We start from the raw sequence: 25,457 nt of genomic DNA on the forward strand, positions 1-25,457 counted from the left end.
TCACGTAGCTCCTGACATCACATAGTGTTTTTCCAGTTGAAACGAGATGATACATCAGTTCAAAACAGACACTTGACCTCACATCGCTGACCCAAACATAACCCTTGCATGACCCAAACTTAACCCTGGCATGACCCAGTCATGACACAAATCTCCTTATGGAAAATTGTACATGCATCACTGTAGGAATTACAGTGCAGTCTTCCTACTTCCTTTGGGCCACAAATTTTCATCCACATCACATTTATATCCACTTGCTATGAGCTATTTCAGAAAACTGGTTGATCATTGGTGATCTAATGCTTCAAATTCAATTCTGATGTTTAATCGCAAGACAGTGGGTACGCTATTACTGTCTTTTACTGTCTGTTGCTGACTGAAATGCTGTGGAATTTATGACTCATTTGAGAAATGTGGAAGGAGGCATTTGGGTAAAATGTTTCATTTTTTGACTTTTATTGCGAAATTAGGGGAACTCTGCAAGTGTCTTGATCTTGAAGGTGTGCTCCCTGTTGGTGCCGTCCTCAAACAGAGAAAAAGAGTTGCCAGGGAGGAAGAGGAATGCCAGCCTTGAGTGCCACACTATGTAAAAAATTTCACACGCCAGTATAATTTTGCATGTATTTTTCAGGTGGTACAGCAGTCTGCGGCCTCCTGATCCATCCAAACACTGGCACATTCCACCACTGAAGGTGGTCTATTACCGACAGTACTTCTTGGCTGTGCTTGGCATACCATCAGGGTTTTAGAAGGGGACAAGGTCAAGGAGCCAGGATCTGAGGGGGTAACCACTGCCACCTGCAGGTCATACCAGGAAGAATAATTTTCATGCTTGAATGGTCAGATTTTCTACATGAATTTACGCCAAATGACAAGCCAGCATATATGATTGACAGCTTGTTCATCACGTCTATCAGATCCATCTCAATCAAGCAAGCAAGTGAAACACAAAATCATAAGGCTTATCATCATTAGAAAAACGGAGAGACACACAATAAAGTGAAATCGTACACAAGTGTTATATATAACTACACAATGCAATTTCTGAAGAAACTGCGTGTGAAGGCTGAATGAAAAATTGTGGAATTACAGTATTTGGAAGGAGGGAGAAACCTGGAAAGATCTGAAAATGTTGACAATGGAATGATTTGAATCCACTGAGAATTGTTGAAGTCGTTGCAGGAGGAAAAATTGAATAATAGAAATAAAGTAGCAGGAAAAGAGGAAACAAGGAAAGAAGCAAGCAAGGGAAAAGGCAGCAACTGTTGATCATGCCTCAGACCAAATATTATAATTTTTAAACACAGGATATGGTCAGTACGGTGCCGCTAAGTCTGATAATGCACTGTGAAAACAAAAGCTGCTTTAACTTGACCCTCTCTTCTCAATATCGCACATATTTGATAACAGTACAAGACTGAAGACGTCTATAAACTTATTTTTAACCGTGCTGTGAAATTCTGTTGCCATGGCAATGCATTGTTTGCCCCCGCCCCCCCCAAAAAAACACTTGTATTTTGTATTTTTTTTTTAGTGTCTTTTAACATGAATGAACACTCATGATACTTGGCAAACACATCAGGCCTGGCAAAATAGTCAATATTTTAATAGTTTATTTTTACATAAAAAGAAAGAAAGAAAGAAAGAAAGAAAGAAAGAAAGAAAGAAAGAAAGAAAGAAAGAAAGAAAGAAAGAAAGAAAGAAAGAAAGAAAGAAAGGCTCGGTAATATCTTCTACAAATTTTCAATAAATGAGCCCTGCTTGTACATTTCACTTAGATCTGCAACAAGTTGGAGGCATATGAGACAGTCCAAGACCTACAAAAAAGCCTCTTGGAGCCATATATTTAACCCAACAGGAAGTCCACCAGTTTGGATTTACCTTCAAATGTTGCCCCTTCTTGAGTGTGGATGGTTGTTCGTCTCTGTGTGCCCTGCGATTGGCTGCCAACCAGTCCAGGGTGTCCCCCGCCTCCTGCCCAAAGCCAGGTGAGATCGGCTACGGCACCTCCCGCGACCCTAGTGGGGAATAAGCGGTCAAGAGAATGAATGGATGGATGGATGGATGGACGGACGGACGGACGGACGGATGGACGGACGGGCGGGCGGACGGACGGACGGACAGTACCAAACATGCAAGTACCCCAAAGTGGCCCAAGCTGTGAGGGCCCTTCATAACTACTTGTCAAAATGCTAATTATCTTGGTGGAATACTGCTGATGCTAAATCGAAAAGTTAGCAAAAGGAGTAAAACGCAGGCATATTTGGAAAGTTTCTTTGTAGCAGGGCAAAGGCCCAGTGATGTGACAGCACAAGACAAGCTTATGACCAAGATGAAAAGAAAGGTGCATGGTTATTCCGACTTTATTGTTCTGTGGTGCCTTGTTATGATGGTGCATTTAAGGAGGACGCTGCTAATACAGTTACATAAAAATGTGGCTTCGCGTTAATTGTTATATCTACAAATTACCCCAGTTTTTGTGTTGCTCGTATCATTCATGATAAACGTACCATGATACCATATTAAAGTGTTTTTTGTTACATTTTGGTGCTGTTTGTGCCACTAGAACAACTACATAAAAATAAGACAGTGGATTCGCGCTTGTTGTAGCATTTTATTAATCAAGCTAACTTAAAGCTATTTTTACCCCACGGCCCACAGTCTACCTCGGTGAGAAGGGGGTCGAGAAAAAGTTCCTCTTATGAAGGTTTATGTGTAAATATAATACAAAATGTTCCATAAGGCAGTATATTTGTCAGTTGTCTTGCTGTATGCTGTGCTTAGGAGTTTGAAAAAGGCTAGGAGGTAGTATTGCTGCCTCCATTCAACGGAATGAGTTTAAAATGCAGATACAAAGTGCATGTACAGCTGATCTACAGGTCCTGTAGTTACACATACTCATTCTTCTCTATTACGAAAGTTCACATTTAATTCCCCTTGTAAAACATTTGCAAATATGAGCTACTGAAGTGCCAACACATTTAAATGAACACAAAGATTTGGTGGGGAGAGAAGCCAATGAGCTGTAGGTAGGAAACAATAAAAAAGGTTTTTACTGGCACAACCTTTACTGTGATGATAAGCATGAACAGAAGCCATCACCTCCCACGCAAACATAATGTGGCTTGTGTAGTTCCGTTACACCCCAGAAGCACAGACTTATATACTTGCATTTACTGTATGTATATATAGGCACAAACTGTAGCGTATTCGCTGTACAAACACAAAATAACGTCAAAACATAACAGACAAATCAATGTATTCATGGGCGTTGTCACGCCGCCACCTGCGTGACAGGCCTTTATTGTCATAGTCATGTTTCCTGTTTTATTTTGAATTTCTGATTCCCTTCGCACCCCAGGTCACTTGCCCTTCCTGCAGTTCACTAATTACCGGTCCCCGCCCATGATCATGTCCACCTGCCACCAATCAACCAAGACAATAAAAGCCACCTGCATTCTCCCCTCCGTTGCCGAAGTGTCACACACAGTTAGTGCATGGAAGCGTCCCACAGTCCTCGAGTCCTCGAGTCCTTGTTCCTTGTTCCTTGTTCCTTGTTCCTTGTTCCTTGTTCCTTGTTCCTTGTTCCTTGTTCCTGTTGCCTTGTTCCTGTTGCCTTGTTCCTGTTGCCTTGTTCCTGTTGCCTTGTTGTTTTGCCTTGCTTTTGTGCCTTGTCTTGTTTTTGTGCCTTTTCCTCCAGTGGAGCGCCTTTTGTTACCCCTTTTGCCTTGTGCCTGTTTTTTCCTCCCTAGTGGAGCGCTTTTTTGTTCTCCACCTTTTTGATTCCCCTTTCTCCTCTCAGTGTGAGAGGAGACAGTTGCTGACCGGCAATAAACCTGTTGCCTTTGTGGCCTACCTTTATCCTGCGTCTGGGTCCTACCTCTCCACGTCGTGATAGTACACTTCGACCAGCATGGACCCAGCGGGAGTGTCCAAATTGGAGACCTGGCAGAGGCTTGAAGACATCGCCCGAGTCATTGCAGAGATAAAAGAGTTGATGGCTTTGGACCGTGGCGACTGGGGTGAAGGGTCGGACTGGCCTCAGAACCCCGAACCTCGTCTGCTGCAGCCTCTCGCCCCTGAACCTCGTCTGCTGCAGCCTCTCGCCCCTGAACCTCGTTTGCTGCAGCCTCTCGCTCCGGAACCTTGTCTACTGCCGCCGCAGCCCCTGGCCGCTTCGCCTGTGCCGCTGGCGCCGCAGCCCCTGGCCGCTTCGCCTGTGCCGCTGCCGCCGCAGCCCCTGGCCGCTTCGCCTGTGCCGCTGCCGCCGCAGCCCCTGGCCGCTACGCCTGTGCCGCTGCCGCCGCAGCCCCTGGCCGCTTCGCCTGTGCCGCTGCCGCCGCAGCCCCTGGCCGCTTCGTCTGTGCCGCTGCCGCCGCAGCCCCTGGCCGCTTCGCCTGTGCCGCTGCCGCCGCAGCCCCTGGCCGCTTCGCCTGTGCCGCTGCCGCCGCAGCCCCTGGCCGCTTCGCCTGTGCCGCTGCCGCCGCAGCCCCTGGCCGCTTCGCCTGGGCCGCTGCCGCCGCAGTCCCTGGCCGCTTCGCCTGGGCCGCTGCCGCCGCAGTCCCTGGCCGCTTCGCCTGGGCCGCTGCCGCCGCAGTCCCTGGCCGCTTCGCCTGGGCCGCTACTTCCTGTTCCTCGTCAGGCGGCGCATGGATTGCGGCCGCCACCTCCTGTTCCTCGTCAGGCGGCGCATGGATTGCGGTCGCCACCTCCTGTTCCTCGTCAGGCGGCGCATGGATTGCGGTCGCCACCTCCTGTTCCTCGTCAGGCGGCGCATGGATTGCGGCCGCCACCTCCGGTTCCTCGACCGGCGGCGCCCAGCCAGCGGCCGCCTCCTCTTGCACCAGTTCCGGCGGCGCCCGGCCAGCGGCCGCCATCACCTGCACCAGTTCCGGCGGCGCCCGGCCAGCGGCCGCCTCCTGCTCCTCATCTGGCGGCGAACACCCCGCCGCCACCTCTGCTGCTTGTCGGGCGTCGAGGACGCCCTCCTGACTGGCCCCGCTGGGACTCTCTTGTCGGGCGTCGAGGACGCCCTCCTGAACTGCTTTTTGTCTGTACGGATGGGTGGGCCGTGTTCCCACCTCCGTGCCCCCTTCCGCCCGCCCTTGTTTTTGGACTCTTTGGGTCGGATGGCCGTCAGGAGCCGGCCATTGAGGGGGGGGTACTGTCACGCCGCCACCTGCGTGACAGGCCTTTATTGTCATAGTCATGTTTCCTGTTTTATTTTGAATTTCTGATTCCCTTCGCACCCCAGGTCACTTGCCCTTCCTGCAGTTCACTAATTACCGGTCCCCGCCCATGATCATGTCCACCTGCCACCAATCAACCAAGACAATAAAAGCCACCTGCATTCTCCCCTCCGTTGCCGAAGTGTCACACACAGTTAGTGCATGGAAGCGTCCCACAGTCCTCGAGTCCTTGTTCCTTGTTCCTTGTTCCTGTTGCCTTGTTGTTTTGCCTTGCTTTTGTGCCTTGTCTTGTTTTTGTGCCTTTTCCTCCAGTGGAGCGCCTTTTGTTACCCCTTTTGCCTTGTGCCTGTTTTTTCCTCCCTAGTGGAGCGCTTTTTTGTTCTCCACCTTTTTGATTCCCCTTTCTCCTCTCAGTGTGAGAGGAGACAGTTGCTGACCGGCAATAAACCTGTTGCCTTTGTGGCCTACCTTTATCCTGCGTCTGGGTCCTACCTCTCCACGTCGTGACAGGCGCCTCCTTTAGCGAGTGGGACGGAGCTGCGTAGACAAGTCGTGACTATAGACCAAGATTCCTTGCGAATCAAATAAGCGAAAATGAAAAGAAGACGAAGAAGAAAATAGCAAGCATGCGCACAGCGAAAATCAATGCCCCGATCGATTGACGTGTTCCAAATGCGTTTATATGCACAACAATTCGGGTTATGAAAGGGATAGTAACCCAGGGGTTCTCATTCGGGTTTTTTAAAAACCCGAATAAGAACCCCTGGGTTACCCAAGCTGCAAAAATACAATTGTACACTTGCAAATGAAAGGAAATAGCTTGCAAAAGGCAAGAATCAAAACCACCAAAACTAGAATACCCCCCCCCCCCCCCCCCCCCCAAAAAAAAAAAAAAAAAAAAAATCAAACAAGAACAAGACTGAGGTGAGACTGGAATCAAAGTAGTTGGGCAAAGTCGGTGGATCAGCAAGAGGATTAGTCCTGACAGATAACACGGGCTGAGGGCTGAGCAGATGCCACCAAAAAACAAAATATTGATGATGTCACTAACATGAATGATATGAACCTGTAACGTGTATTAACAAATGAATGCGGCGATGCAATGATTGTTTGAGATAATCGATATGTCACACAGAACTGATATGTCACACAGAACTGATATGTCACACAACACTGGTCTGAAATGTCTTTGGTATAGTGTCAACTTCATTAGCGTTTAACCCTTGTGCCTTGGAATCAGTGATACCCTCGAAGAGTAGATTTTAGCCAAATAAGTAATTCTACTTTGAGGTGTGATAACTAAGTCAATTTTTAACATTTTTTTTTATTTCAACCACTCAAAATGTTCATTGGCATCAGAACTATCCATACATATGAAGTTTTTTTTTTTTTTTTTATGTATTCCCCCCTCTTAGGACAATACAAGCCCAAAGAATGGACTATGAAGAAAACGAACTGTGCTGTATACATGTATAAAAAATAAATAAAAAATTAATACTTCATATGACATAATTAGAGCTTTGAATAAGGCAATAAGTTATAACAACAATTTTTTCAATGCATGCCAAATTTTTTGACAATGGCAATTTAACTCAGAACACCCTCGAAGAGTACATTTTAGCCAAATATGTAATGCTCCTTTGAGGTGTGATAACTAAGTCAATTTTTAATATTTTTTTTTCTTTCAACCACCCAAAATGTTCATTGGCATCAAAACTATGCATAAATATAGTATATTTATTTATTATTATTATTTCCCCCCGCCATAGGACAACAGAAGCCAAATAATAGATTATGAAGAAAATTAACTGTGTTGTATATATGTATAATAAAGAAATAAATTTGAATCTTTCATATGACATAGTTAGAGCATCAGGCAACACGGTAGCTTTGATAGAAAACTTTGGGGAAAAAAGTACTTTTTGTGGGGCTCCGGAGCGGCACCGGGACCCCTCCGTGACTTTAGCCGCAAATTGTGTTTGATTTTCGGATACAGGAAGGCCCGATTTACACCCCCGTATCCGGCGTCGCACTTCAACGAGCCACGTATCTCTTGTGCTCACGGTTCCAGATATGTGTCAGATATGTGTCATTTTCCCCGTAGGACGTACGGTTCCGGAGAAATAACGGAAAGAAAAAGCTCCATTACACCGATCCGTCCGTTTACTTTACCCGGAAATCGTGCGTGTTTTTCGGATAAATTTACACCGCCTGTATCCAATTGTATCCGGCGAACGGAAGTCAACACAGCGACGAGCTACATACCGTTGGGAAGCTGCACGTCCCCCGCGGCATTCCAGGACGTGCTCATATGTTCGTTTATGTTTATTTTGTAGAAGTACTTACTTGCCAACTTGCATTTGCAGCTTTTTGTGTCTCCGATCGCCGTTCTTTTACTTAGATCCAGGAAGCTCATGTCTCTTGCACGTTAGCTCTTGCACGTTGTTGTGAATACAAACTAGCCGAATAAAAATCGAAGCTTAGCACTTTCACACGTAGAAATGCAACGGCCAGATAAGATAACCGACGAGGAATTCATCTCGACAACCGTTACATGTTACACTTCATAAGTTGCAAAAAAAAAAAAACACGTTTTTTTTGTTTTGTCTTATTAAACATGCCCCATAATTGGTTAATAAACTTGTGAACCAGAAGCCAGCATAAAGCACAACACATACACATACATCCATTTACGGTAACACAGTTGCACACTCATTCGTCATAACACACACATACTTAATATGGAGTACGGGAGTGAAGATTTTGGCCTGTCACTATGAGGTGGCAAGAAATGTGGTTTTGACATGTCACCATGAGATTGCAAGAAACGTGGTTTTGACATAACATGTATTTTATTTTGAGTGTGGTTTGGGTTTTATGTTCATATTAATCAGTATTGGTGTGGTGTATTATGAGCAATAAGCTTTGAAGGGATTTTATTCACAAATAGGAAGTACAGTTTATTTTAAAATCATAAATGTTTTGTCAGCATAAAAAATTAGACCTTGTCAAATGTGTTCTGCAAAACTGTTAAGGTCACAGGTTAAAAGGAACTGAAAAGCGGTTGTAATCACTAGACTTTTAGCACTCAGCAGTTCATCATATCACACTAAGACATTTGGAACTCAACAGTTCAACTTTGGACACACTCATCTGTGCTTATGCTATGTACACTCACACTCAATCTGAGCTTAGTCATGCTATGATCAGCATCCCGAGGTCATAAATTAGCTGGGACAAAACGAAACTGGGCGCGCGCAAAAAGAGCAAGGCACCCTCTGACGAGGAGCGCAGTTGGCTCTGTGCCCCATTTATTCCCACATGCTGAATGAGGAAGCAATTCTAACAATCAAAATAAGAGTAATTTGTGGTATTGGGTGGGTGGGCGGTTGGGTGTTGGGGGTCAGGGGGTCAGGGGTCAGGGTGTGTTCGGGGGTTTGGGGGCCGGGGGTGGTGGGGCCTGGGTCGTGGCGGGTGGCGGGTTTGGGTGGGGTGCGGGGGGGTCGTGGGGGGATGGGGGCTGGGGACCGGTGGGGCGCTGTGGGGGCCCGCTGGGCCTCGTTCTGCGGCCTTGGGCTCGGGGGTGTGGGCCGGGGCTGGGGCGGGGGTGTTCCGGGCGTCTGGGTCGGCTCGCCGACCGGTGTCCGCTCGGGTGGCTTGGGGGTGGCCTTGGTGCTGCCGTGGCCTGGGGATTTCGGGGGGGGGGGGCGGTGCTCGCTTTGCTGGACCGCGGTTGACGGCTTCTTTCTTTGGTGGTGGTCCTTATGCATGCCAGATCCGTCGCACCAGCATCTACTGAAACTCAACAGAAGTAGCCTCTCCCTCCCACAGCCCCTTGAATCAGTGGGTGCTGGGTCTGTGGATCTCACTTTGCTTTATCTATCCTTCCCTCCTTCCTCTCTTTAGTTTTTCCTCTGGTCTCTTGAGATCTCGCTAAATTTGCTGGAATTTAGAGGCTTCCGGGGTTGGCGTAAGACTTTGATTTTGTAATCATGGGGAAGGCAGGAAGTGTTTGGTCGGTGCTGGATTTCACTTTGATTTATCTTTCTTTTCTCTTTATTTTTTTCTGACCTTTTCTCTGGTCTCCTGACCATTTAAACTTCACGACTCTGGCAAGATTCTGAAGTACCTGGTTAAGGCGAAGGGTAATGGGATATTTATAAGGCTTTAGGTGAATTAATGAGTATAAATTTATACGTATTTGCACGCGCACGCACGCACGCACGCAAACGCACACACGCAAACGCACGCACACACACACACACACACACACACACACAAAAAAGAGCAATGATGATAAGACGTTGAATCGGTAAGACTACCGAATGAACAATTCTGAGCTCTTGAATAAAAATAAAAAATAAAATAAAAAAATAAAATAAAAAAATTGTTTTGATTGGCTGTTAGAAGATAGTAGTTACTAGGGGTGTGAATTGCCTAGTACCTGACGATTCGATTCGTATCACGATTCACAGGTCACGATTCGATTCGATACCGATTAATCCCGATACGAATGGTCACGATTCGATACCGATTAATCCCGATACGAATTTATAAGTCGATTGTTGCGATTTTTTTTCATTCATATTTAGAAAATACTAATCAGTAAGCTTGTAGAGTGTAAGATTTATATGAAAATGTATTATTTATTTATCTGAAATTTCAGTCTTATAGAATCTGTTTCATGTTTGAACAGCATTAAAATAAAAATATTAAGGCTTAATGTGCCGTTCATATAACATTCTTCCATGCTCAAGGTGTGAATCCTAAAAAAAAAAAAAAAAAAAAAAAAATCGATTCTGCCGATTATTGAATCGATTCGAGAATCGCGCGATGTAGTATCGCGATATATCGCCGAATCGATTTTTTTTAACACCCCTAGTAGTTACCCCTTGTTTTGATCAGTCTTATTAAAATTAAACAGCCGGGATAATAAATGGTTAACTTCCTCAATTACTTCCTTTGAGCTACTAGTTTAGCTTAAAGATAATTAGACCCAGGTGGTTCATCACAGAATAGCTACCTGTCGTGACCACCCAGCAAAGGAATAATTCTCTTTCAAAGCTTTTGCCCTTCTTTTGTTTTTGTTTTTCTTTTTTCTTTTTTATTTCTTCAATTGATGGTCTGGAGTGAGGAGCAACAAATTGTGAGTACATGTGATTTTGTTTGGTTTGAATTTATGGTGTAAATCATTACCTCTTGTCATTAATCGACATATATTCCTCATTGCACAAATTTTGCTTTGCTATTGGTTTGAACACTGATCAAATATTAAATCAAGAAAGACAAGATGTGGTTTAGAGTTTTTGACACGACGAGGAGAGGTAGGACTCAGACGCAGGATAAAGGTAGGCCACAAAGGCAATAGGTTTATTTCCGGCCAACAGCTGTCTACTCTCAACTTGAGAGGAGAAAGGGGAATCAAAAAGTGGAGAACTAAAAACGCTCCACTGGGGAGGAAAAAACAGGCAAAAGGTACAGGGGACAACAAAAGGCGCTCCGCAAGGGAGGAAACAAGGCTCAAGGCACAAGGGGGAACTAAGGGCGCTCCGCTGTGGAGGATAAGGCACAAAAACAAGGCAAAACAACAAGGTAACAGGAACAAGGACTCGAGGACTGTGGGACGCTTCCATGCACTGACTGTGACACTTCGGCAACGGAGGGGAGAATGCAGGTGGTTTTTATTGCTGTAGGTGATTGGTGGCAGGTGGTGATAATCAAGGGCGGGGACCGGTAATTATGGAGCGGCAGGAAAGGAAAGTGACCTGGGGTGAGAGGAGACTCAAAATATCAAAGTAAAACAGGAAACATGACTATGAAAATAAAAGCATGGCCATCACGCCGGTGGCGGCGTGACAGTACCCCCCCCCCCCCCTCAATGGCCGGCTCTTGACGGCCTTTCAACAAGGAGTCCAAAAACAAGGGTGGGCGGAAGGGGGCACGGAGGTGGGAAACACGACCCACCCATCCGTCCCAGACAAAAAGGCAGTTCAGGAGGGTGTCCATGACGCCAGACGAGAGTCCCGTCGGAACCGTTCCGAAGACCTTTTCTTAGCGCAGGATCAGGTTCGGAAAGTACCAAGGGAATCCCGTGGATCGTTTTGACTTGGTAGGCCTGGCAGACTTGGCAGACTTGGCGAGGCGTGGCAGACGTGGCAGACTTGGCGTGGCAGGCTTGGCAGACTTGGCGTGGGAGGCTTGGCAGACTTGACGAGGCGTGGCAGGCTTGGCAGACTTGGTGTGGCAGGCTTGGCAGACTTGACGAGGCATGGCAGGCTTGGCGTGGCAGGCTTGGCGAGGCGTGGCAGGCTTGGCAAGACGTGGCAGGCTTGGCCGACCTGGCGTGGTGTGGTAGGCTTTGGCGTGGACGATTTTGGCGTGGACGGCTTTGGCGTGGACGGCTTTGGCGTGGTCGGCTTTGGCTTGGTCGGCTTTGGCTTGGTCGGCTTTGGCTTGGTCGGCTTTGGCTTGGTCGGCGTGATGCAGAGACTTGGCGTGACTTGATGCAGAGACTTGGTTTGGCTCAGGGTCTTGGAGATGCGCCCGGCGAGACTCGGGGTCTTGAGGCAGTGACTGGCGAGGTTCAGGATCGAAAGGCTCAAGAGTCACCTGGTTGACTGCGGCTGAGGATGCACTGGTAGCTAATTGGTCCAAGACGTGATCCAAACAGTCTTTTCCCCATTCCAGTACGTTTCCGGAGTTCCAGTCGATTCTGGGGTTGTGTAGACGTAGCCAAGGGTGTCCCAGAACCAAAGTGGGTGACGAAGCTTGGATTACGTGGAAACGGAGATTCTCGATGTGTTGTCCAATTTGAACCTTCAGGGGTTCGGTGATGTGAGTGATACAAAAGAGTTCCTTGCCATTCAGAGCTCTAGCCTGAACGGTCCGGGGAAGGGGTTTGGTGGTGGCTCGTACTCGCTTTACGAGGCCCCAGTCCATGAGGCTCTCGTCGGAATCGGAGTCGATGAGGGCTGGCAGGTCTATGGTTATATCATGGTGGCTGATCTGGGCTTGCGTGATCTTTTGGGTCTTGGCAGGTCGAGGTGACGGGAAATTCACCGGTGAACCTCTCTTCACGGTGCAAGTTCCAACCAGATGACCAAGTTCACCACAGTAGAAGCAGCGGCCTTCTTGGCGGAGACGCTGTCGCTCCTCGGTGGTTAACTGGGCCCGACCAAGCTGCATGGGTTCCTCCTCGACGTTCTGCACTTCCCTTAGCGCTGGTCGGGGAGGCAAGATGAGCTGTGGCATTTCGACTTCCATTGGCGATGACAAGGGGGTTGGTTCCACCCTTCTATGGTGCCCGCTGGACTTGGTCAACTCCCGTCGGCGATGATCAGCACGAATCGCTAGGGAGATCAGAGCATCCAGGTCGGTAGGAAGGTCCACGGGTATCAGGAGTTCTTGGATGGCGGGTGAGAGTCCTTTCAGAAAGTGGTCCTGTAATGCTGTGGAGTTCCAGCCACTGTTTGTGGCCAAGGTGCGAAAGCGGATTGCGTAATCGTTGACGGGTTCTTTGCCTTGTTGGAGCCGGCTCAATGCTCGTGCCTTCTCTCGGTCATTGTTGTCGGGATCAAAGACCTGGCGCAAGGCGGCTTGAAAATCCTGTACATTTTGGCAGACCAAGGAGCCCCTGGCCCATTCCGCGGTTGCCCAGGTCTTGGCTCGTCCAGTCAGGTGGGACACCATGAAGGCTACCCGGGACCGAGCTGTGGAAAATGCCTGTGGTGAGTGTTCAAAATGGATGTCACACTCCGTGAGAAAAGTCTGACATTGTCCAGGTTCACCGGAGTATCGTTCTGGGGAGGCCAGTCTCAATCCTACCCCGGTGAATGACGTGGTCGGGACGGAGAGTTCGGGGAGGGGTAGCTGTCCGGTGGGGGTTGGAGCTCGACGCCGCGTTTGGCTCACCAGTTCGTGGACCTGGCTCGACAGCTCCTCCAGCTGCGAAATCACGGCTTGCTGAACCTTTTCCTGGTTGGCAAGCCGGACCTCAAGGCCCTGCAGCGCAGCCTCGACCTTTCCTGCTGGGTCCATGCTGGCCGAAGTGTACTGACACGACGAGGAGAGGTAGGACTCAGACGCAGGATAAAGGTAGGCCACAAAGGCAATAGGTTTATTTCCGGCCAACAGCTGTCTACTCTCAACTTGAGAGGAGAAAGGGGAATCAAAAAGTGGAGAACTAAAAACGCTCCACTGGGGAGGAAAAAACAGGCAAAAGGTACAGGGGACAACAAAAGGCGCTCCGCAAGGGAGGAAACAAGGCTCAAGGCACAAGGGGGAACTAAGGGCGCTCCGCTGTGGAGGATAAGGCACAAAAACAAGGCAAAACAACAAGGTAACAGGAACAAGGACTCGAGGACTGTGGGACGCTTCCATGCACTGACTGTGACACTTCGGCAACGGAGGGGAGAATGCAGGTGGTTTTTATTGCTGTAGGTGATTGGTGGCAGGTGGTGATAATCAAGGGCGGGGACCGGTAATTATGGAGCGGCAGGAAGGGAAAGTGACCTGGGGTGAGAGGAGACTCAAAATATCAAAGTAAAACAGGAAACATGACTATGAAAATAAAAGCATGGCCGTCACGCCGGTGGCGGCGTGACAGTTTTTATGTGTGTTGTCACTTTAATCATTGATTTCTTAAACCCTACTTTCACTTTCCTGCTTTAACACTTTTCTCTCACTATTTGAGTCATACTTAGAGCTACCTTAAAGATCGGATATCGAGTAGATAATAGTTCCAAATATATGTTGGCTGTGTTCCAAAAATCCTGAAAGGTTATTTCGGCTTACATAAACAAATGAAACAAGCCCTCGCGGTCCTAACAAGGACAGCTAAACTTATTTAGGTCTTTCTAAGTGCAACCGATCATAGGGAAAGGAGCCGCTGTAAAAAGAGTGTGATTAGATTTATATCCTTAAATCATTAAAGGTTACTCTTTAAGGGTGTTATTCTAATGGAAGCCGGGGCTGACATTCTAAAACTAGGGCGGTGAGAACCTAAACGAATCCTTTTCGACGCCAGCTTGAAGTGCCCCCGTCAACCCTGTAAATCCCGTGTTACTACGGTTTGGGATAAAGGGGGGCCTTAACCCTTTGTAACGGAGAGTTGGCCAGGTAAGCGAGATCAGACAGTCCAACAAACTGGTGTACTCAGCTGCCAAAGGCAGCCTAATCAACACAAAACAGGTGTGTGGGAAGAAAGAAGAAAAAACATGATGCTCCTCCGCTCTCATTCGTTCCTTGAAGTACGAAATGCATCGTGGGATATATTCACAGCCAAGCCTTCACCAAGCAACAACCGACGCATCCTTGGTTTAAGCAAGCAATAAAGAACGACATTCGGGAATTCCATGTGGTCTTGGCTTCTGCATACTTTCGATTGGAACAGTACTTGGGCCGCCATTGATGACGTCTCGCCAAATCACAAGGATGTAAGTAAAGTTTTTAACCGATGTATGTTGTACAAACACATTTTGAAACATCCAAATAGTAGTATAAATCCATTGAAAGCAAGTCACATGATATAACTGCGATGAATTACATAAATACGACAGCGAGATATGCGTGCTTGGGAAGTACGTTCTTGAGACCGGGCTTACCAAGACCCTGCTTGTTGCGTCACAAGAACGTACCCTGTGTTCTTGATATTTTTTATTTTTTAATTTTTTTTTTTTGAAGAGCTCAGAATTGTTCATTCGGTAGTCTTACCGATTCAACGTCTTGTCATCATTGCTCTTTTTTTTTTTTTTTTTTTTTTTTTTTTTTGTGTGTATGTGTGCGTGCGTTTGCGTGCGTTTGCGTGCGTGCGTGCGTTTGCGTGCGTGCGTGCGTTTGCGTGTGTGCGTTTGCGTGCGTTTGCGTGCGTGCGCGTGCGTGCAAATACGTATAAATTTATACTCATTCATTCACCTAAAACCTTATAAATATCCCATTACCCTTCGCCTTAACCAGGTACTTCAGAATCTTGCCAGAGTCGTGAGATTTAAATGGTCAGGAGACCAGAGAAAAGGTCAGAAAAAAAAGAAATAAAGAGAAAAGAAAGGTAAATCAAAGTGACATCCAGCACCGACCAAACACTTCCTGCCTTCCCCATGATTACAAAATCAAAGTCTTACGCCAACCCCGGAAGCCTCTAAATTCCAGCAAATTTAGCGAGATCTCAAGAGCCCAGAGGAAAAACTAAAGAGAGGAAGGAGGGAAGGATCGATAAGGCAGAGTGAGATCAATAGAAGCCAGTACATCCAATCCATCAAAGTGAAGTCCAGCACCAACAAGACCCCTCCTGCGTGGTTACAAAACCAGAGTCTTATGCCAACCCCAGAAACCTCATACTTCTAATAAATTAAGATCTCAAGTGACCAGAGGAAAAACTAAAGAGAGGAAGGAGGGAAGGATAGATAAAGAAAAGTGAGAACCACAGACACCAGCACCAACTGATTCAAGGGGCTGTGGGAGGGAGAGGGTACTTCTGTTGAGTTTCAGTAGATGCTGGTGCGACGGATCTGGCATGCATAAGGACCACCACCGAAGAAAGAAGCCGTCAACCGCGGTCCAGCAAAGCGAGCACCCCCCCCCCCCCCCCCCCCGGAATCCCCAGGCCGCGGCAGCACCAAGGCCACCCCCAAGCCACCCGAGCGGACACCGGTCGGCGAGCCGACCCAGACACCCGGAACACCCCCGCCCCAGCCCCGGCCCACACCCCCGAGCCCAAGGCCGCAGAACGAGGCCCAGCGGGCCCCCACAGCGCCCCACCGGTCCCCAGCCCCCATCCCCCCACGACCCCCCCGCACCCCACCCAAACCCGCCATCCACCACGACCCAGGCCCCACCACCCCCGACCCCCAAACCCCCGAACACACCCCGACCCCCAGCACCCAACCCCCCACCCACCCATACCTCCACCCCCCCCCCAAACAAGCCGCCCCCCCCCCCGACGGCCGCCACCCCCCCCCGCGAACCCGGCCCCCCGCGAGAACCCCCCCCCCGGAAACCGGCACCGGGCAGCAGCGCAGAGAGGGAAGATGTGCCCACCCCACCTCCAGCCGCGCGAGATTTGCACAGCGGCGGGAGGGGGGAAGCAGAGGAGGAAGCACCAGGGGAGAAGGCGGAACACCAGAACACCGAGCTCGGTGGGGAGAGGCCCCGGTCGTCACGCCAGAGTACTAGTGACACCTAACCCTGTTACTGAGTCCGCCAGCTCGCCGACTGGCGAGCTCTACCCTTACACCGTGAATGTGGCCCCACCCAGTGTATATACAAGTGTGTGCGTGTGGTGCATTAAAATTGGGAGCAGGTGAGTCGGAGCAGAGGGAAAAAATTTCCCCTACTCCGATACACCCGCATCCCCCCAAAAAAATGAATATGTATATGTGTGGTGCATTAAAAAAGGGAATGGAGGGACAAAGTGGTGGGGCAGGGACACAAATGGGGGGGACCACAGCGCTGCCAGGCACTGCAGTCCATCCCCTCTGATGGCTCCCCGCCCCAACTCACCCCTCCCCTTGGATGTGAGGTGCATTAAAATTGGAGGGGAGTTGAAGGGTGAAGACGGTGTTTCCACCCTTCCCCACCCCACCAAGAAATGTGTTGTGTGCCCTATGTGTATATTTACAAAGTGTATAGTGCAAGCTAGTGAAGTGAGTAAGAGGAGCGACCAGCGGGGCCTCACCCAACCCGGCGGGTGTAGGTGGCACGCCCGCCCCCCAGCACCCCCACCCCCACCCGCCCCCCACCTCATCCACCCGGCACCACAATGGGCGGACAGCCAGCGCAGCAGGGCTACCGGACAGCCCACCGGCCACCGGAGCCCGCCCGGGGCGCCAGGAGTTATACCGGAGTGGGGCAGGCCCCAAACCCTCGCCCGGCCCCCGGAGCCCGACGCCCGGAGCCCCAGGCCCAGGGAGAGGGAGGGGGAGGGGCCGCAGGGCAGACAGGGAAGGGGGGGGGGGGCGGGGGAAGCGGGGAGAAGACGACAAGAAGGCGAAAGGGCGGCTGCAGGGCAGGAGGCGGGGGGGGAGAGGAGGAGGGAGGGCGACAAGGGAAAAGGGACCGGGAGGCAGAGGAGGATGGGCGGGAGGAGGCGAGGAGGGAGAGGCGACGGGGGGAAGGAAGGGGGAGGGGAGAGGGAACCACGGGGCACACCGGAGGCCCACCCACCCCGAACCGCGCCGCCGGGCACGGAGCAGCGGACCGCGCCGGGACGGCACCGCCCCGGGCACCAGGGGAAGCACCCCAACACCGCACCCCACAGGGGGCCCAGGGAGCGGCCAAGACGCAACCGCCACCGAGCAGACGGGGGGGGGCAGAACCACCCCCGCCCGACCACAGGGGACGGCGTCAAGAAAATTGACTAATTAGCATACAGTAACACCAAGTGTTGATGCTTAGTGCCCACTAGAAATAACTCTTAAGGAGTTAGTGAGTATAGTGTCGTATAGTGTGGTATGCTCGAGCCCACTAGCAGCAACTAGGTTCCTGACTATATAAAAATAAAAACAATCAGATACAAAATACCAAATACAGGAGCAGCGAAAACAGAAGTTGTAACGATGTGGTGGCTCTCGTTAACAGGCAGAATCTTGGCAGGATTAAGTTGCCAAATTGAGATTAAAATATTCTATGTACATAGACCATATTTGTTTAAATCTTGATACTTGATTTTTATTTAAGGCAGAGATTTTTTCCATTGAGATATAATTTATTAGTAAGTTTAACCAGTGGTCGATATTTAGAGACTGTTTATTTTTCCAATTGACAAGGATTATTTTTTTAGCAATAGTAAGGGCTATAAATATAGATTGAGATTGTTTACATGGTAGCTCAGTTATTGTTAAGTCACCTAGTAAACACAATCTTGGAGATAAAGGAAGCCTACAGTTTAATATATCAGCGAGCTTTCCCAAGATTTTAGTCCAGAAATGCAGCACTGGAGTACATGACCATAAAGCATGAAGATAAGTATCGGCAGTGTTTTGTGAGCACTGGAGACAAATGTCGGAGTCAGAGAGTCCCATTTTTTTCATCATATATTGTGTAATATATGTTCTATGAAGTATCTTATATTGGATAAGTTGCAAATTTGTCTGTTTGGTCATTTTAAATACATTTTCACAGATTTGGGTCCAAAAGTCTGGTTCCGGAACTATAGACAAGTCTTTTTCCCATTTTAAAGTCGGTAAATACGTTTTATTTGTGTATAAAAATAACTTATATATTTTTGATATTTTCTTTATTGTTGTTGGAGAAAGCTTTATAATATCTTTAGCTAAGACAGGCAGTTGGAGCGTATCCTGAAGTGTTGGGATTTGTTTCTTAACCATATTTTTAACTTGCAGATAATGTAAGAAATTTCCCTTTTTTATTTCATATTTCTGGACCAAGTTTGTATACGATATAAACTTATTATCTGAGAAAAGATGATGAAGGTGTGTAATTCCTTTCTGCTCCCATAGGCTTAAATGGAACGACTGATTATTAAGTTGAAAGTCGGGGTTATGCCAAATGGGAGAGAGCCCACAGGGCGCCAATTGGGAGTTTGTAATTTCTAATGCCTTCCACCAGGCAGTCAGGGTGGCGGCTATCATTGGGTTTTTAAAACAATTATGTCGTCTTATTGATTTTGTAATAAAGAGTAAATCTGACAGTCTAAGATTATTACAATCCTTCTGCTCCAATTCCAACCAACAGTTAGTATCTCTGTTGGGTTGTGTCCATAGCACAAGATATTGTAGTTGATTAGCTAAATAATAGTACATAAAGTTTGGTGCCTCTAAACCTCCTTTAGATTTACTTTCCTGAAGAGTAGATAGACTAATTTTGGCTTTTTTTTTATTCCAATAGAATTTTATGATAGCAGAGTCCAGCGATTGGAACCAGTTAGACGTAGGTTTAAATGGAATCATTGAAAATAAATAATTAATCTTTGGTAAAACTTTCATTTTTATAGTAGCTATCCGTCCTATTAAAGAGATCGGAAGATTATTCCAGCGCTCCAGGTCACTACGGATACTATCCAATAATGGTGAAAAATTTAAAGAAGTTAATTCAGTTAACTTAGGTGAAATTTTAACACCTAAGTATTTTAAATTACCTGTAGGAAAGGAGTAGTGTGGATCCTGACTTGTAGGATTCCATGAATTTTCTGTAATAGGTAATAATGTTGATTTTGTCCAGTTAATAGAGTAATCTGATAAGTGAGAGAATTTAGTTATTAATTTAAATGCTTCCCCTAGCGAGATAGCAGGTTCTTCTAAATAGAGTAATATATCATCGGCATATAGATTAATTTTATGTTCTATTGTCCCGGAGTGGATTCCTTGGATCCGTCTATCCTGACGTATAGCTAATGCAAGCGGCTCAATAAATATAGCAAATAATAAAGGAGAAATTGGGCACCCTTGTCTTGTTCCCCTTTGTAAAGTAAAACTCTGTGATGTAATCCCATTAGTAGTAACTGTAGCTTTAGGAGAATCATATAATATTGAGACCCATTGAATGAATGACTCCCCGAAGCCGAATTTATTTAAGACAGCAAAGAGGAAGGACCAGTTAACTTTATCGAAGGCTTTTTCTGCATCCAGCGAAATAACAACTGCCTTTTTATCATACCGCTGTGACATACTAATCAAGTTAAAGAGTCTCCTAATATTATTAGTAGAATGACGACCTTTAATAAAACCTGTTTGATCACTATGAATAATTGTCGAGATTACCGTCTCTAATCGAGATGCCAAGGCCTTAGCGACAATTTTAATATCAGTATTAATTAGTGATATCGGTCGGTAACTTGACGGGAGGGTAGGGTCTTTTTCTGGCTTTAATAAAAGTTTAATTGCTGCTATATTCATATCTTGACGTATATCACCTTTACTTTTAATTTCAGTTACTACTCTTAGAAATAATGGAGCAAACATTAACCAGAAATGTTTAAAAAATATAGCCGGAAAGCCGTCTGGACCAGGTGCTCTGCCATTAGGCATACTGTCTAAAGCACGATACAACTCATCTATAGTAAGCGGGGTATCGAGAATATCTTTATGTTCAATAGATAACTGAGGTATATTTAAGCTGTTTAGGAATTCCTCAATATATTCAGGGTTAGGTCTATTAATTTCTGTGTATAGATTTCGATAATAGATAAAAAATATGGTTAATTTCTTCTGGTGATTGTGTGCATTCACCATTTATATCTTTAATAGCCGTTATAAGAGATTTTTCCCGATTCCGTTGAAGTTGATTTGCCAGGAATTTACCTGATTTATTATTATGTTCAAAATTATTATATCTCAACTGTTGTATTATAAACTCTGTCTTTTTAGATAACATGTTATCTAACTGTATTTTTATATTCTGTAGTTCTATCCATATTTGATTATTTGGGTTTAATACATATTCATCCGTTAGTTGTTTAATTTTATCTTCCAGGTATTTTTCTAATTTTTGATCCTGTTTCTTTTTATAAGTTGAATATGATATAATTTTCCCTCCAATTACCGCTTTCCCTGCTTCCCAGAGAAGAGATGGAGATATATTTGGAGAGTCATTTATTTCCAAAAAATCTGCCCACTCCCTTCTAATAATTTTATCAAACTCTACGTCTTTCAGTAATGAGATGTTAAAACGCCATATCGGGGGAGGTTTAAAGGTAGAGTCAATTTGTAGAGTGAGGGAGACTGGTGCATGATCACTTATAATTATAGAATGTATTTTTATAGCAGTTTTATCAACAATATAATTATTTGTAAGGAAAAAATCAATTCTTGAGAATGATCGGTGCACAGCAGAGAAGAAAGTAAATTCCTTCTTAGTTGGGTTTTGAAGTCTCCAGCCATCGCTGAGGCCAAAATCCTCCATATATTCATCTATTACTTTAGCGGATCGTAATCGCCTTGTATATATCGTATTATTAGAACGATCTATTAACGGGTTCAAGACCGTGTTAAAATCACCTCCAATAATAATAGTAGAATTTGTTGCTAAATCGAGTAACCGAGAGAAAAATTCATGGAAAAAATCAGGGTCATCATTATTTGGGGCATATAAATTACCAATTGTATATACTTTATTAAATATAGTTACCTGGATAATAATATATCGGCCCTCTAAATCTGTTACTATATTATTTAGAGTAAAGAATAAATTCTTATGTATAAGTATAGAGACACCTCTTTGTCTACTATTATAGGAGGCAGAGTAAACTTGACTAAAATTTTTATCTATAAATAATTTTTCTTCTGATTTTTGTAAGTGGGTTTCTTGTAGGAGACAAATATCTGCCTTAAATTTTGAGAGATGGTCGAACATTTTTATTCTTTTTGCCTGGGAGCGAGCGCCACACACATTCCAGGAGACCAGAACTAATTTCTGCATACAAGCAATATAGACTCAGTCTTATGTATACATCTATATAAGCTGCTTATTAATATTAACATATTGTAGGATAGCAAAAGAGTAATTAGGCAATTTATATAATTTATATAAAGAGAGAGATAGCAAGTAGATAAGTATAATAGTGAAGAAACGTGGGGGGAAGTGAGTGTGAAGGAAATCTGTGGGGGATTCAACATAACAATACACCAGTAAATGGTGACCTAAGCGAGATTATTATTATTATTATTAATTTATTTTTTTTAAGAATATATTTTTATATTATTATTATTATTATTATTATTATTATTATTACTATATAGCCTATGCATAATATAAATTCATATTCTATTTCGTAACCCATTATCCATACATATACATACATATACATATATATACATATATACACATATACATACACATACATATACATATACATACGTCAAATAATCACACAATGCTCGGCTCTACCAATTGTCAGTTAGAACAGCCAAGGGGTCGAGGTTGGGTTTCGGAATAGCTGGCCGTCGATATATAATTTATCAACGACCATCGAAGTCCGTTTACCCTCCTGTCTATTTTGTTTCATTATAGGAAACAGTACTTTTCGCCGCTCGTTTATCTCTCTTGGGAATTGATCATTCATCCCGAAAGATGTCCCTTTGAGCTCCCGTCCTTTACTTTTTACCAATTCTTTATGTTTAAAATGTTCGAACTTAGCAATAATAGGACGGGGCTTATTGCCCTTACGAGCTCCGAGCCGGTGTACACGGTGAAAAGAGATATTATTTACCGTCTCCTGTGGGATCTTTAGCGATGATGTCATGAATTTTTTTATCTCACCCTCTGGATTATCTGGAGAATTTTCGGATATACCTGAGAATATTAGATTTTCCCGCATACTACGGGATTGAACATCTAAGACCGTTTCCTTTAGCATTTTATTTTCCTTTTTAATCGTCTCCAACTCGGCTGTGACAGCGACGAGAGAGGAGCGTAGCTCGGAGTTATCGCATTGGAGATCGCTTACCTGTTGGCTAACGAATTCCAAACTTGCCTTTAATTCTTTGACGTCCTCGCGGATAAGACAGAGGACGTCAAGTTTTTTATTTATGGAATCCAGCATACTCACCGATACGTCGGCGGTTGCTAAATCGTCCGTGTCTGTTGACGAGTCATTTTTCCTTTTTTTTTTCGAAGGATTATCCCGACTAGCCGCCGGCTCATCCATCGCGTAGCTATAAAAATAATCGTCAATAAAACGTTCGAGGTCATCCACACTGGATAATATTTCCGATCTTTCTTAGAAAAGAAAAAAATCGAATTTATCTAATCATTAAATTCGGGTTTAATTAGAAATATAAAGCTAATTCTATTTTAGCAGCAGAGCGCCGCCATGTTAGATTTTCCCAGTCTCGCTACCGGTCACGCGATAGTCACAGCATCTCGCGATGGGAAATGTAGTTCCTCTCGCCGATCTGTGTTCTTGATATTGAGAAACGGCCCTTGTCTTGTCTTGTCCAGTGCTAAGCTGCGTTGCTAGTTTCTGTTTGGTCAAGTTTTTCCACGTTTAGTCAAGTTTGTCCACGTCTGATCACGTTCTCCCGACGTCAACTCCAGTCTCCACGTCTTCTCAAGTCTCTCACGCCATGCCCGGTCTGCTCACGTCCCATCCAGTTATTTATCTAGTTATTGGAAATAAAGCGCCATATATTGTCCTGCCAGTTTGTCTTCCTGTCACGTTTCTCCGCTTTTGGTTACACCCATCATACCCCCATCATAACAGGAAGCGCAAAGTATGGAAGTTTTTGCTCCTCCATAAAGTTTCATTCAAGTGGTAAAACTGCACTGATCGGTTTAAGGTATGTTAGATAATGCCTACTAAACATTCATCCATCCATTTACTTGACAGCTTATTCCTCACAAGGGTAGCGGGGGGTGCTGGCGCCTATCTCAGCTGGCTCTGGGCAGTAGGCGGGGGAGACCCTGGACTGGTGGCCAGCCAATCGCAGGGCACAAAGAGACGACCAACCATCCACGCTCACACTCACACTTGGGGACAATTCGGAGCACGCAATTAACCTGCCATGCATGTCTTTGGAATTTGGGAGGAGACCGGAGTACCCGGAGGAGACCCCCGCAGGCATGGGGAGAACATGCAAACTCCACCCAGGAAGGCCGGAGCCTGGACTCGAACCAGAGTCCTCAGAACTGGGAGGCGGACGTGCTCACCAGTTATTCACCGTGCCGCCGCCCATGGCTACTAAACAGTACAAGGAAAAGAAGGTATATTTATTCAAATACTTTGATGACGTGAAGACACTCCCTGCAGTGACACAACCCTTAAGATCACGTAGTAGACTCTCATTCTCCACTAATTGTTGACCAGTGAATTTTGAATATCTAGTAAAGGCGTCAAGCAAATTAACACATCATCATGGTAAAACGCACTAACTCAACATGAAAGGTGGTCAGGCTGCCAATAACACTTGCATGCTGACTACAAACCAAAGTAGCATCAAAATGATTTTAGAGCTGTTATTTTAAGGTAAACTTACATACAGCGTTGACTCATTTTGAAAATGTTGTTGAAATGTTTTCTTTTTTACAGGTGTTTAGTGCATCCATCATCTTCGTCAACTTCTTCTCTTGTGGTACATGTTTCCAACTGATTGCTTCTTCGGCAATTTCCTTTTTCGTCTTCGGCTTGTACGTTGCTGAGATTAGCTACATCCGGGCCAGACCTGGAGACCTTTTCCTTCCACAGTTCCAGGTCTCCTGAAAGTGCTTGAGGCCTACGTGGCCTGCATCATCTTCGTGTGCTTGCGGTACATCCCGTACACGCTATTCCCAAGGCCAAAGTGGTGTGTGGTCATCTACTCCATTTGCTTCAATTTTGCGATCCTCGTCATCATCTTTACCATGTCGACTTTTATCCCTCTTCCCCGCACCGTTTGATAGAGTCCATATTGTGTGCAACGTGTCAGCCGTTTTGTTGTACTTCACTTCATATGGCGCTATTACAGCTTCAAGGATAACCCCGGACCAAGCACCTGTGATAAGTTTTCAAATAGATGTGGTTGGAATTTGCTGGTGGTTGTTACATTTCTGACCTGTTTCAACCGTACTGCTTACATCATTGATACTTTGTATTCCTTCCCGGCTGGTCTTTTTTGTGAGTAGAACCTAAACTCTTTACATGTAAACATGTCATATATAGCCTACTGTCTACCAAATGTGAAACATTACTTTTGAATTTCAAGTGAAATTATATGAAGTTCAAAACTATTTCATTTAGAGTGACGCCCAATTTACACATCGTGACATGTTCTCCACTTTTGAGGCAATGTTAATTGTTGGTGCTTGCATTTTCTTGCAGTATTATCCATTGATTTGGTTTGAATGTGAAGATGTGACATGCAGAATGCATCAAATGAATCAAATGGAAGCTTTTTCTGTCACTGTCAAATTAGTCAACTGTTTAACGATGTCAGCAGACATGAGTGCCATGTTTTGGTTCCGTGTGGTTAGGTTTTGTTTGGTTTTAGGTGTTTGTAGTGTCTTGTCCTGAGTTCTCCCCTAGTCTCGTCATGGTTAACCTCGCCCACCTGCGTGTGTCTTCCCTTCCCACTATATGTGACCAATCAGTGCCCTCAGCCTATTGTGTTTCCAAGGTGTGTCTTGTTAGTGTCTCGTTAGTGTTGGTGTATTTAGTCAGTGATGATTGTTCACGCGGTGGGAGCATTGTCCAGTCCTGCCCTGCCCTGCCCTGTCCTGTCTTATCCTGGTAGCGTTTGCTGTCAAGTCAAGTTTCTCCACGTCTAGTCAAGTCTCTCTCACATCCCAGCCAAGTCGCCCCACGTTCAATCCAGTCATGGCAACGTCCCATCCTGTCTTCTC

At 45.9% G+C, this 25,457-nt stretch overlaps 1 pseudogene; it reads left to right on the forward strand.

The window, feature by feature from the left end:
- Positions 1–411: 411 nt before the first annotated feature.
- Positions 412–24,747, forward strand: LOC144003687 (myeloid-associated differentiation marker-like; annotated as a pseudogene).
- Positions 24,748–25,457: the final 710 nt, after the last annotated feature.

Source organism: Festucalex cinctus, chromosome 1 (assembly GCF_051991245.1).
Source record: "Festucalex cinctus isolate MCC-2025b chromosome 1, RoL_Fcin_1.0, whole genome shotgun sequence".
NCBI lineage: Eukaryota > Metazoa > Chordata > Actinopteri > Syngnathiformes > Syngnathidae > Festucalex > Festucalex cinctus.